General features: G+C 40.3%; 1 pseudogene; it reads left to right on the top strand.

Moving 5' to 3' along the window:
• The first annotated feature begins 1,176 nt into the window (after positions 1 to 1,176).
• On the top strand, positions 1,177 to 1,626 carry LOC142074907 (heat shock protein beta-3-like; annotated as a pseudogene).
• Positions 1,627 to 15,029: the final 13,403 nt, after the last annotated feature.

The raw sequence follows: 15,029 nt of genomic DNA, 5'->3' as shown, positions 1-15,029 counted from the left end.
ATTATTTCTAGTATTAGTCTAACTGAGAGAAATAAACAGTTTTCACCATCAGTTGCCATAATGCATTCTGCTTTACATTACCAAGGCCAGCTAGAGGGATTTTCTAGCAAACATACTAAAATTTGGAAATGCTTTTCCCTTTTCACTGCACTTTCCTCTTCGGTCTTGTTAACCAAACTATTAACACTTGCAGGCATTATTTGCCCTGAGATCACAGAGTAGCAAGAAGATTACACCACAGAGAGCCTTTGAGGTCATCAGTCCTGCTCCCCAGACACATGCGGTAGATGGGATCATAGATTCAAGCTGTTAAGCCCCAGAAGATGAAGGCTACTGGTACAATGGGATAGCATTAAGGATTTGGAGTTGTCTTTACTATTCTGCTGGGGAAAAATAACTCTGCCCTCTCCTGGAAGCTGTGAAACACGAGCTTTCACTGTAATTTTCCCTGCACTCTTGAGTCTGACTCCCTGACACAACGGAGAAGGCTCTGCTGTGTTTGTAGGTCACTAAGATTGCAGACTCAGCCCTTCAGGCACCTCCTCTTTGGGCAGGGATGGTTACAGTTCCCTCTTCCCACCAATAACATCGTTAACCATGCCTGTATTTCACCTATGCACAACTTCTGCAACAATGTCCAGTGCACTTGATAATTTTATAGTTCACCTAACCTGAAATTTGCTCTGTTCCTACTGTCAAGCTAATTAAATCCCTTCCCTCAGTAACTTGAAGAAATACAGAGTTTGTATCTATTGCAATGTATCCCTTGAAAAACCAGAATCATTAAACTTCCATTTAAATCAAAGAATCTTTCACATTATTTGTCTGCTCATTATTCATAACAACAGCACAATATTGCAAAAATTGGAGGTGCATTAAAATTTTGCTTTTATTACCTATGCATGAAAGCTGTACACGTGGAAACTGTTGAATCCACTCAAGACCCAAGCACTATAAATAGTGCTCTATTGTTAGTGGATAAAAGATGAAACAAATCTCCCAGCACTGGAGCACAGCACGTCCTATTAGTTAAGCTCTGCCTGTGCTAAAAGCGAAAGGCTACATCAACTGATAAACTAGTCTGCAGGTAAGGCACACGACTGGGAAGAGTTTGCTCTGACTCTGCAGCTTCCCCAAAGCAACACAGAAGCAGCAACTTATCTTTCTGCCTCAGCAATGGCAGAAGCTGTTATAAGACACTGGGTGGAAACTCCCGTATGCTATCAAGAACAGTTTGCTGTCCAAGAGCTGGAAGCACACAAATTGGATCAGTCTTTATATGCTTTGCCGGACCCTTCTACAGCTGCACTGAGCAACAGAAGGTGTATCGCAGAAAGTACAGATGGGGCCGGGAAGAGTGGCCAGGAGGAGGAAAACACAAGCTTTCGGGTCTTGCTGGATGTTGTGCAGTTCCACCCCGAAGATATCATTATTCAGACTTTCGAAGGCTGGCTGCTGATTAAAGCTCAGCACGGACCTAGGATGGACAAACACGGTTTCATATCCAGAAGCTTTATCAGACAATAAAAATTACCTAATGGAGTGGAGAACAAAGATTTGTCTGCTCTTTTCTGCCATGATGGCATTTTGGTCGTTGAAATGAAGAACTCAGTGGGAAAGAATTAGAGTCTTGTCCATAGTTTATTGCTGAGATAAATTTATTCTTAATATAACAAAATAATATAATTCAAGCAATGCTGTAGAGTGTAGTAAGCATGTGGCTGTATTTATATTACAGTAAAGGAAAATCTTTGTATATATTTTTCAGTATGCTGAGTTTATTGTTTGATGTGAAATCTTAGACTGCTTGCCTCCAGCTACACATGTGCTGGAAAGCCAGGCTTTTTGAACAGTAGAAAATTTAGGCTAGTCACAGCAAGAGAAAAAAAATTCTATTTGATAACATATTGAAAATAAAGCACATTTATGAGTTCCGTAGGAGGAGTTGTATTTCTAAGGAATAAGTATTTGTCATACATATTCATAACCCTTAAAGAAGCAATAGACAGGTGGTGAGTTTTATGGAAATTTAATTTACGTACCAAAAATGCTGTTTTCTAATTTTTGAGATTAAATTCTTCTTTCTTAGGCTCTGGAAAAGCACACAAACTGAAGGATACTATCAATAAAAAACCCCTATTTCCACAGTTCAAGTTTGCATCCAAAAAACCCTTGAGAGATTACTTTTTAGAAGTGTGTTGCATGTTTGAAACTATAAGAAAACAGAATAATCACTGACTATATTTGTTTGAAAACACAGTAAGTAGAAATGATACTTTCTGTCAAAGACATTAATTTGAAAGAAAACATTCAAAGACATTTAGAAAATTGTTTTTGTTTAATGTATTCTGCTACCTATTAGCAACTAAAGAAAAAATATATTGCTTACAGATACTCAAAAGGATCAAATTTTTCCTTGTGAAGCCCCGGTAATAAAAAGGCATTACTCTAGCACAGATGTCTTTATTCTTATGCATTTTAGGTAGTCTTGTTGTTCAATCAGATGAATATTTTATTCTTCACGTTGCTTGACAGTTTAGTCTGAGATCCCACAACTGTGTCTTCAAGAGCAAATTTTTCTGCCTATGTATAGTCCCACTCTCCCTGTATCAACATGGGCTCTATATGGATCTAATTTTAAGTGCGGGGGTTCCTTACTACAGACACAAGTTTAATTTCTGTCCCAGTTTCTCTCATTTCAAGAGAGTGGTAGAGATGAAAAAAAATCTGCTCACTATATCTAGTATCTGGTCTTCTCAACATTAAAAAAAATAATGCTGTAAGTGAGTTTGCAAATAAAAAATTTGAAGAGATCTGCAGCTGCAAGTCAAACTGCCTCCTTTTATACATACTGGAGATGAGTATGACTGCTGTGCTATGAATAGTAAAGGAATGTGGAATGGAAAGTACCAAGTTAAATACAGACTCTTTATGATAGCCATCTGCTGCTTGGACAAATCAAAAACATATTCAAATGAAACTGAATACAAATACAATTTTAAGAATATGAAAAAAATCTGATGAACAAAACTTGGGCTCTCACTAGCTGAAGCTAGTTTAAAATGAAAGCTCTAAGCTTGTACTTCTGCACATGTCCAGTCATTAGAAAGATTTATGTCGTGATTGCTTAGACTTGAAGGTATTTGAAGCAATTGACTTTAGAAAAGTGGGTAGCCTAATTCTTGCATTTTATTTATTACTTGTACTAAAACTCACAAGGAATTTGTACAAGAAATGCAGAATAAGGTCTGGATTGTAAATTTCCATCATGTGCAATTATTTTGTTTTTTGAATAGAGCAGAAGTCAAGAACCTAATGTTTTCTAACAAACCAAACCAAATATAAAACATATGTCCCTACATTTCCACTCAACCCACGCTTTTCCCTCATATTGCCTGTGTTTAATTTGTGTATTGGTTTAAGATAATAAGAGGATGATCGTGCTAGAAAATCAGATCTAGTTTCTAAACACTTTTAGGTCAAGAAGCTTCCTCAGCCAGAAATCTGATGGAACATGTAACATGGATTAAAAAGTATGAATTCTAGATACAGGTCTGGATTTAAACTTTACATGCCAACTTTATAAAAGCTCCCCCATGGTTTCCATATCACCTTATGGCACAACTGTTGGGATATAGTTCAGAATCACCAGTTAGTAACCTGCTTTGGTAATTTTTGTTTATAGAGAATTTTGTAAATTGGGTCACTTAAAATTATAGATTTTTATAAAAATTATTCTACCTATGATTGCAGTGATGGTATTCATAGCCCTAGAGATGAAAAAGCAGTTTTAAAAAAACATAACTGATTTAATTATTTCAAATTAGATCACGATTAAACTACTGGAAACTTGGCAAGGAATTAGACCAGACAGCCAAAATCATATCGTCTGTTCTATATATGTTAATACCATGGTTACACTCAGGCCTGCCTCACAAAACTGGATGGAGAATTTGACATTTGGCTGTTCTATATTGTAGGTCTCTTCACATTACTGTGTGCCCAGTTCTGTACTTGCTAACAACATTGTCAGTCAGAAAACAGTGGAACGTATTGATCAAAACATGGCAAGGATGTACCCAGGCAGATTTTATCTTCTCTAATACCCAGAGCTTTACAAAAGACTAAGTCCGTGCTCCTTTGTGAATGGGAACTTGCCCTGGCCCAGCACCAGAGTGCTTGTGTAATGGGGACCACACTGGAATATAGACCTGCTGCTCGCTTCCTGCGTTTTAGCACCAAGTACAACACAGCGGAAAGTGCTTCTCTCCTTTTTTTAGTGGCAGTTTATCGAAAGTTCTCGGATGAATGATTTTTATATGTTTACCAGAACAGCCTCAAAGTACTTGGCAGTGTGTTTCTGAATTGTCTGTAAAGAACTGTTTTCACATATTGTATTTGATGTTTTACTTTTATAATCTGATTAGAACTGAATGTGAATGTCATGGAGAAAGCTGCTAATATTGCTCATGGACAGCAGAATGAGAAATTTATAAACAGAAAAGGATTTCAGAACAGCTACAGCTTAAGACAGGTTTAAAACATTCTGATGTGATTAAATTAAGAACCCTGATATTGGCTGCCTACAAAATCCTGGCCCAGAATAAGCGATAAATGCTGCTGCAAGCCCTGCAGAGCAAGTGTTATGGAGCCTTCTCAGTCCCCATCAGCGAAGGATTACCTTCGTAATTGATCTGACTGCTCCTACAAATGGATAAAGATGTTTTCATGTATGAATCTAAGCACTGTAAAAAATGCTTTCATAGAAGAAGAAAATGTCTCAATATCAGCACTAGTCTCCAAAAGCAAGGTCACAAATATACGTTTCTATGTGATCCCTGTGGGCAGAAAGCCCACAAATGTCTTGGACTTGTTGCCTTTTTATAGTATCTGCTGCATCCAGGGCATTTGAGATCTCTCTACACAGTCTGATACTTGTAGTGCAGTGAACCAAGGCTGACATGACATCCATCATTCACTCAGTAACCACTCAGCTATAACCCTGGACATTGGAAAAGAGGAAAAGAAACCCTTGGAGTTTCATGGTGGCAAAATTCCTTCTAAGAGGGGTAGGTCTTGCATTCCTTACTCAGTTCATAGCCAGGAATCAAAATGTTCTTTTTCATGAGTAACGCTACAAGATTTGGCTTTTAATGGGAGTAGGACTATTTCTGAAAATATTGGGTGCGCCTTCTCTTGTTTGAAAGAGATGCTGACCTCTGTCTTGCCAACTACCAGAGACAATGGCTGGCCCCTATCATCTAGAGGACAGCATCTCAGTGGCCCTACACTGTGAACGCAGGGGGTAAGTCTAAGGACTTATATCTGTACATTACATCAGAGATACCTGAGCTGACCCCACTCGTGCTAAGTCTGGAGCCAGAAGTACTGTCCCTGTGTGCCAACTCAGGTCCAGAAAGCCCAGACTGTCCATTGCTGTGCACAGGCTAAAAAATCATCCCTTATTAAAAATACTTTCACAGACGGAGAGACAGGAGAAACATGGCACTACAGCTCAGGACTCCCCATCCAGGTTAGTGCTAGCGTGGGGATCTTGGCTCTCCGCTCCACAGTGGGATGTAGCCTCCTCACAAGTCCCATCAAGCTCCTTAAAAAGACACACTCTTTAACCACATGGTAATACCGCTGATGCCAGCATTTTCAGGGGGAAGTATGTCTAGTAGCCACTTGCACAAGTAGGACTGATGCAAGTAGAGAATCATTTACAGTTCCTCTCGTGTTCTTCGGTTTCTTTACTGTGCTTTGGGCTGACCCCGACCCCAGTGAGTACCCCTCTTCTGCTGACAAAGCATGCTGCTCCTGAGCCCTGCGAGCTAATACAGAAGCAGCAGCAGGCAGGTCTGTGTACGGAGAGGAGACAGAAAATTGTAGGACCAGAGTGGGCCTCGGCACATAGCAAGCAAGGAAGCCCACCAGAGGTGTCTCAGGGGAGCAGGAAAAACACTCCAACTGGTTCAGAATATATATTTATATATTTTAAGATTTTAAGGAAAAATATTTAAACCTCCTATGAGAAATATTTGACTTTTTTATACAATAAGCATTTTTAAAGGGCTGAGAAAGACATTTCAAAATTACTTTAACTGAAAAATTTAGGTTGTTAATAGAAAAGGAATACCGTACATGGACTAAACCCTTGGTGTGCTAGAATGAAAGAATAAGTCACCTACTATCTTCAGCTACGTTTCTTTGCAATTGCACATCCCTTTAATTTTCCCATCCATTAATTGTACATTCCCATCACGTAAGCAGAGATACCATGGCAGAATGTCCAAAAGTTTCATTTGCTCTTAGCAGAGTTGGATGACATGGGGGTTAAAGTGTGAGTGCCCTATCTAAACTAGCCACCCCAAAATTACTACAGTCAAGTCCTCATCACCTCATGCTGGTTTACTGATTCACTGTAAACTAGTCAACATGTGCAGTCATCCCTCTTGTTGGCTCTGCATGGAATTGGTTTGATCTAGCAAGACTTCCTCGCTCAGGTGCCACTGTGCAGCCTCCAGGGCCATCTGGTGTTTCACTCCTACCACAATATTGATGCAGCGCAGAGCTCAGCTGGTTGCTCCTGCAGCTGATTCAGATGTCCAAACAGGGCTCCTGCAAATGGAGGCGCTTGGGAAACACCATGCGGAAACAGCCAGCTGGTGCCACACAGGGCCGGGTCACACACAGCAGGGGCAACCAGCTGGGCTCCAGCATTAGATGTGAGTGGTTCCCTGCGAGTGGGTGACTGCACAAGAGGTAAGATGGATCAGAAGACGTTTTGGGGTCCAGTGGCAATAATTCCTTTATTATTAGTTCCACTCCTCATTTTCCAGGATATCCTGCTCTCCTCTTAGCCTGGATACTAGAGTTAATTGTTCCATAGACGCCGCAGCAGCGCAGTGGTGCAGGCACTAATAGCAGGCATAGCTTTTCTGAGTGAGTGAACTGATTTTGAGTTTGGATGTTGGGTTTAAATAAGTCCAAGTCTTAACTAATAGCGATAGCATTACATACATACATCAAATAATGAAGGGAAATGTTTTTCAGAGCGTGGTTTGACAAATAAAAACATAATTCTTGTACTCTGTTTTACAAGGCAGACAGAAACTCATGAGCTACCTGCAGTGGTGACAGCCTTATGCATTTTAATAGTATTTCAAACATATTTTTTGTAACTTTATCATAATTATCCAAGTCCTGGCATCATGATCAGTATGCATCGTACAAGATGCACCATAAATACAATCTCTGCCTTAATGTATATATGAAGCCTGAGGGCTTGATCCTGGAATGAAACTGATAGGGACTCAATGCAGATTAGGAGACTCTGAGGCAAACGTATGCAGAAATATGAATTCCGAGACTCATTCTATCGTACTACCCATAGCAATATTTATCTGAGACCTTCTAGAAACTTCAGCCTGAAATGGTTACAGTGTGGAGACAGTTAAGGTTTCCAGATTTATAGGTTTAAAGGTTAGAAGGATCAATGATGATCCCCAGTGTGATCCCCTGAACAGAACCCACATCGTCTCACTTGCTAATTTCCTCATGAAGCCCATAATATGTTTAAACAATAACATGTATTTAAGACAGACATCAAATCTTAATTCAAAGACTTCACTTGATAGAAAACCCATCACACCCCTCCATAAATTGTTCAAGTGTTAATAATCACCACAGCCAACAAAAAGCAGGTTTTCCCTAGCCCTCTGAAATTTGCTCAGTGATATAAATTTTACTCTAAAACTAAAAGTAATAGTCTGGACAGCTCTTGGGACAGACTTTTTACTATCCTGATGTTGTGAGTTAGTTTGTGTTACAAAGATATAAATGTTTAACATCTGCTGCTAAACACCCTCTTTAGTTACTAATAGAACACAAAGGAATTCATCGTCATTAAAAACCGTGAATATAATTTTTCCACATAAAGAGCAGAAATATTTATTGAATACTCTTTGATATATTTAATATCTCTCCTGTATCACAATTGGCAGTTTTGTCATCTTCATGCCATACTCATCTAAACTATTGTTAGGATTTTGTTTATTCCTGTGGAAGTCCTGCCTGTTGTCCCACTGGCCATATAATTTTTAATATACCTTTAGCTTTTTCTCATAACTGTCAATTGCTATTTCTTGCTATCAACTTCTTAATTTTTCCATTTCCACTTTCACTTGCCCTTTTTGTAACAATATATTTTAAATTCAGATAATTCTGCTTATATGAATACAGTTCTGTATTCTTCTAAATGCATACAGAACGACCATAGGCAGTTTCTGACACTGTTTCTATTAAAAAATTACCATCTCTTAACATTTCACTAATGGTATGGGATGCCCAGTATGTCTCCAACACTGAAATCCCTTCTAAAACAAGAGTTTAATAAGGAAAGTGACAGGCTGCACCATCTGTGATAAGGAATTAATACCTCTCACCTTCTCACCAATACACAGCAGGAACTTTCTTCACCACCTCATCCTTTGCAGGCCTCTATGTTTGCCAAAAGACCAGCAAAACCCAGAAGCTAAAACATTTACCTTAGAGTAACTTAATGCCATTTTCAGCCACCAAGGTTCTCAGAACTCATCTCTTGAGCTGACACAGACAACATGAACACCTCCTTGGCCATCCTTTCTGTACCGCGTGTCCTCAAGCAACAACACAAGCTAAAATTTTCTCCTTGAAGATAAGACAGCAATCTCACTTACTCAAAATTTAATGTCACTGCCTCCTGCTAGCAGAATGCACTCTCAGCTTAAACACAAGCACTGAGAGAATAGAAGATACTTTGATGGCCAAACTGCCATCAAAACTGGTCTGTTGCCTAAGTTAGTGAGAACTTGTTCTGGTTTCCAGGCTGAGACTGAGAAGTCACTCTCATAAGGTTCCACAATGGACAGTAAAAACTCATGGATGAATAAACTTGAGTTAAGGCTCATCCATCCTGATCAATTGACAGGTATAAGCGAGGAGCTGCCAGTGACTAGTCCTTCACTCTGAGACCAGCCTCTGCCAGCCACCTCTCTGCACAGGGCCAGAGCAACTTCAGGGTTGACATGAACCTCTTCAGCCCAAAAGGACCCAAGTCCCATGGATTTCTAGAACCCAGCGGCATTTATTTGCCCATGATAAACCCCTGCGGGGAGTGGCCAGGGTTAACACAGGCACAGAACCCACTAAGAAGATCCTCTGTGCGACTTTTTATCCTGGGTGAGGATAGAGATACCTGCATGTGGGAAATGAATGAATGCTCAATCCTTCATTCTTGCTATATGATACTTTATTCATCCTATACAATGGGTTTATTGCTGAGAACACTTTATTACTGAGATGCATGTCAAGGACTGGCAGTCGACCCGGGCCCATTCATCTGTAACCACGAAAGACTCTCCGCACGATCCAGAATGTCTGTCTAGCACATTCCCCCACTGTCACAGCATGGAAGAACTGCATACATAATGGATTTATCTTGACAGCATCCTTAGATGGTTGTGAAACATTATCTCTTCAGACAGGGAACAGAGAGAGACGCATTCCAAGCAATATTAAATGGACGGTTAAGAATTTCTGAGAAACAGTCATCTATTACAAAGATGGGGGCTGAGACAGCTAATACATATTGCAAAGGTCAAACAAGAACTTCAGTGTTTCTGTTCAATTATCTCTAATTTTACACAACCTATTTCGAAAAAAATTTCTGCAATTTTATGTTCCCACTTGAAAAATATTTTGTTTTCTCCTAAATTCCACTGCATCTTTTCCTAAATTCCATAGCACACTATAAAGTGTCTCCATTTCTGATACCTGTTTTATGTTTTCAAGTGTGATTGTTGTCCTGGTTTCGGCTGGGATAGGGTTAAATTTCTTCCTAGTGCTGTGTTTTGGATTTAGTATGAGGAGAATGTTGATAACACACTGATGTTTTCAGTTGTTGCTAAGTGCCCTCCTAGTCCAAGGACAGCTCCCGTGCCTACTGACTGAGCTAGGTACACAAGATGGGAGGGAACATAATCAGGACAGCCAGCCCAGCTGGCTAACGGGGTATTCCATACCATGTGACGTCATGCTCAGTATATGAAGGGTAGGCGTGGTCCAGGAAGTAGCGATCGCTACTTGGTTATCGGTCAGCGCGGGTGGTGAGCAATTGCATTGTGTATCACTCATTTTGTATATTCTATCATTATCATTATTATTATTATTTTCCCTCTTCTGTTCTATTAAACTGTCTTTATCTCAACCCACGAGTTTTTCTCACTCCTACCCTTCCGATTCTCTCCCCGTCCCACTGGGGGGCGGGGGGAGTGAGCGAGCGGCTGCGTGGTATTTGGCTGCCTGCCAGATTAAACCACGACAATTGTACAAAACATTTAAAAGCTAATCATATTCGATCTTTTAGAAGCTGAAAATGAAAAAAAAAACCAAAAAACAAACACCACCAAACCCTAGAATAACATATGTGGTGCATTTATTGCATTTTCTTCATTGCTTTGCTAGTTCAAAGTCTTTACTTGCTTTTAGCCTGGTAACTTCAGTGTTTAAAATCATTTCGTGCCCTCTAGTGGCAGCCCTGCCAGGCACGCCAAACTGCTGCTCTGGGAGGATTGGGAATTAGACATTGCAGTTACAGATGATGTAGAAATGGAAGAAAAACAGTTTATTACCCTTTTAAATGAAATTTATTATCCATCTCTATAGTTTAAAAAAATTACAGTCATTTCTAGTTATGATGAGATAGTACCATCAGCAAAACAAAATCATCTAGAGATACAACATAAATAGCAACAATAAAAAATCACATACTGAGTAAGCATTTGACTGAGTTTGCTCTTAGAAATTATATTGATGAAAATTGGCCTATTTGTAGCCATTTCCTTGCACAAAGCACTATTCAGTGTGTTTCCTACTAGGAAATTGTCTGTCGTGGTTTAACACGGCAGGCAGCCAAACACCACACAGCCACTCGCTCACTCCCCCCCGCCACAGTGGGATGGGGTGGAGAATCGGAAAAAAAAAGTAAAATTCGTGGATTGAGATAAAGACAGTTTAATAGAAGAGAAAAGGAAGGGAAAATGATAATAATAATAATAAAACCAACAATAATGATAGAATATACAAAATGAGTGATGCACAATGCAATTGCTCACCACCCGCCGAGCAATGCCCAAACAGCGATCGCTACTTCCTGGACCACACCTCCCCCCAGTTTATATACTGAGCATGATGTCATATGGTATGGAATACCCCATTGGCCAGCTGGGCCAGCTGTCCCGGCTATGCTCCCTCCCAGCCCCTTGTGCACAGGAAGCTGAAAAGTCCTTGACTAGCAGGGTACTTAGCAACAACTGAAAACATCAGTGTGTTATCAACATTCTTCTCATACTAAATCCAAAACACAGCACTAGGAAGAAATTTAACTCTATCCCAGCCGAAACCAGGACATGCACGTTTTTTCCAGGGTCCACAAGGGGGTATCGTCATAATGGTGACAGTGAAAAGATGAAATGCCACCAGAGCTTCATCTTCTCTCATGGAAAATCACTTTGATTTTCTTACTAAAGCAACAAAATGATATCATAGAGGAAAATTAACTGTGCTGGTTTTGGCTGGGATAGAGTTAATTTTCTTCATAGTAGCTAGTATGGGGCTATGTTTTGGATTTGTGCTGAAAAGAGTGTTGATAATACAGGGATGTTTTAGTTACTGCTGAGCAGTGCTTACACAGAGTCAAGGCCTTTTCTGCTTCTCACACCACCCCACCAGCGAGTAGGCTGGGGGTACACAAGAAGTTAGGAGGGGACACATCCGAGACAGCTGAACCCAACTGACCAAAGGGGTATTCCATACCATATGACGTCATGCTCAGCATATAAAGCTGGGGGAAGAAGAAGGAAGGGGGGGACGTTCGGAGTGATGGCGTTTGTCTTCCCAAGTAACTGTTACGCATGATGGAGCCCTGCTTTTCTGGAGATGGCTGAACACCTGCCTGCTGATGGGAAGTAGTGAATGAATTCCTTGTTTTGCTTTGCTTGCGTGCGCGGCTTTTGCTTTACCTATTAAACTGTCTTTATCTCAACTCACGAGTTTTCTCATTTTTACCCTTCTGATTCTCTTCCCCATCCCATTGTGGGGGGAGTGAGTGAGTGGCTGTGTGGTGCTTAGTTGCTGGCTGGGGTTAAACCATGACATAACAAAATAAAGAAGGAAACATTTGGGGACTTCAAGGAAAAGTTACCCAGGGGGTGATACACACTTTTATTATTTTTGGTTTTAGAGCCTCTACTCATGCACTTTTTCTTAATTCAAGATAGCCTAAACTCCTTACCTTTTCCCCGAAATATTCCCAAATTTTTTATTATAATAAAGCTTCTGCACCTGAGCAGGAAAATAAATCACAATGCTTTCAAACACCTCTTTTAGCATAGATTCTCAGGGGTCTTGAGATGCCTAACTCCAAATGAAAATGATGAGATATCCCATACGTAGACATCTGTAGCCATTTGGCTTTAGTTTGGCTTTCAGTTTCACCTCTCAAATTACAAATCCCTAGGAACACATTAAATAATAAACATTTTCACTGTATTATAGGTTATCAGTCTCAATAGGATCAGAATAACATTCACTTTGACTCTGAAAATTTAATTCCCAATGAAGGTGGTAGAAATTCCCGACCAAGCAAAGCATTCAGATACATGTTTTGTGCAGCTAAAATGCCAGAAGTCAATATGTGCTATTCTTATTTTGAAATCCTTGCCCCTGCTAGTCTGAACAAGAAACAAAGCTCAATCAGTACAGCTCTTCTACTTGGCACTGTAGATGGTTACTGAGGGCCTAAGAAGTTGGCTTCTTCAAACCCTTTAAAAATCTTTTTTAGGGTGATTTCTAATTTTGCAGGTTGGTTTTCTAGAAAATAATCGTTGAGTTTTTAAAAATGTTAATTTTAACATCCACAACAGAGTGACTGCACACAATGGTAATCAGAGTTGGCTCACTGGTGGGAGAGAGATGGAAAATGTAATTTCAAGCTAGTTATTGTTCCAAGTTCTCTTTGCAGTTTTGTCCACCAGGGAAATAATATAACACACTTTTTCCTTTCATAATTTTGCCTTATTGATTGTGTTAGTGCCTGAAAAAACATGACTTAATTTCACGTAACTTAATTTTTGTTAAAATCTCAAGATAAAACTGGAAGATTTTAGAGAATAACTACTTCACTAGTTTACACTTATTTATTTAAGAAATGTTATTTTCATTAGCTTTACAGATTTTATGCCTTCATATTCTCCTGGTAGCAGTTTTTGTACCTGTTGAACTTGACGCCTTTGCTTGTGTCTGTTTGAGATACAAATAATGAGACAGTACTTGTTAAGAAAACGTCAGATCTAATGCACTAAGGGGGGCAGGGGGAAGCAGGACAGCTGCCACCTCCACCACTGCACCCAAGGAAGTAAGTCAGGCCCCCTGCTCAACTTTGTCCCTTCTTCCTGCCCTGGCCGTGACAGCTGCAGCCTGTCAGGCATCGGCACGACTCATCACCAGTTGGAGCAGCAAAATCCCATTCCTGAACTGGCTTTGCAGCTGCGCAAGGCATCTTGTTCATCACTCCAGATTGTTCAATGAAACAAATCTTAAATGTGTCTATTTACACAAATCAAGTAGGTCAGCATCATTTCCAGTACTGATCACCTCAATGTGAAAAAGACTATTTCAGAGAAAACAACAATAATGATTAAGGGCATTGAAAAATAAGATGAGTAGGGACTGAAAAGTTTGGAAAAGGAGTTGAATCAGATGCAGTAAAATGTATATAAGACAATAAATGGTACAGAAAAGGCAGATCAGGAACTAATTTTCCTGTAGTTTGATCCGTGAGGATTCATGTGAATGCACAAGACTGCCCAGATCAAATAATGATCAATGTTAGGAGTAAATTTGGAAGGAATACAAAACCCCGATCACTTATCTTGATTTGCAGTAGTCAGAATTTGGGATGAAATCTAAGACAGAGGTTAAACTGATCCACATCTACCTCCTGTTGGGGTTTTAGTCCTTACTCTAAGTTGGCCACGTGGGTGGAGGGCAGCACGCTGGACCTTGGATCAGGTACCATAGGAAACCCTGCATTTGGCAGAAGAGAACCACATCTGCATCGAAGGCAGACACTGACGGCGCACCGGCTGCAGCGGCAGAAAGCTGACGATCACTAGCTTTGACAGAAAAAGAGCTTTGGCAGTTCTAAGAGCACTGACAAATGCTGATGCAGGGCTTGAGGAGCACCTCAGAGCCTGCTGGGGGGTTAATTGTGACCAGGGTGCTTCCACTAGTACCAAGTGAGCTGGCGGGGAAACCCAGAAGCCTTGATACAGAGTTGTTTGAAGTCAAGGTCTTCAGCTGTACTATCCTGGGCAGCTGCCAGCTCTCTCTCGGGAGGAGACTGATGCTTCTCACTTTATCACTGATGTGGATATTCAGTATTGCTCTCTGTAAACTTGCTGCTGCAAATTTAGCACTTGGGTTTGGAGATAGTGGCACAGATGATGCAACATGAATGTGTTCCACTTGGCTGGCCACCAAGGAGCTGGTTGTGTGGTGAACTATGTGGTTCTTTGGGCACTATTGGTATCGGCTAATTAAAACAGACTTCCAGAGTTAAGCAGTGAAGGAATTTGGGGCTAACATGCTAGGCTGGGGTGAGCTGATATATTCAAAAAATGTTAAGTACACAAGCCAAGCAACAGTAATAGAAAAGCGCTGTGATAATATATGCAATAACATTGGAAAAATGAAGGTCAGAAGAAAAAAGTGAACAAAAGCAAAACCCAGGTATCAAACACTAAAACCAGCAATGAAAGCAAGCAGTGGGTCTTGTAGGATTCCAGTGAATCGCCCCCAGATGAAGACAAATTATTTGACACAAAGACCTTTGAGAAGTAACATACACTTTGAACTACGTCAGAGAAATAAACAAGAACTGCGTATCTGGCAGGATGTTGATGGGAAAACATGAAGAACTGGGGGCC

Source organism: Calonectris borealis, chromosome W (assembly GCF_964195595.1).
Source record: "Calonectris borealis chromosome W, bCalBor7.hap1.2, whole genome shotgun sequence".
Lineage (NCBI taxonomy): Eukaryota > Metazoa > Chordata > Aves > Procellariiformes > Procellariidae > Calonectris > Calonectris borealis.
The sequence above is the reverse complement of the archived record's forward strand: the minus strand, read 5'-3'. Positions and strand labels throughout refer to the sequence as shown.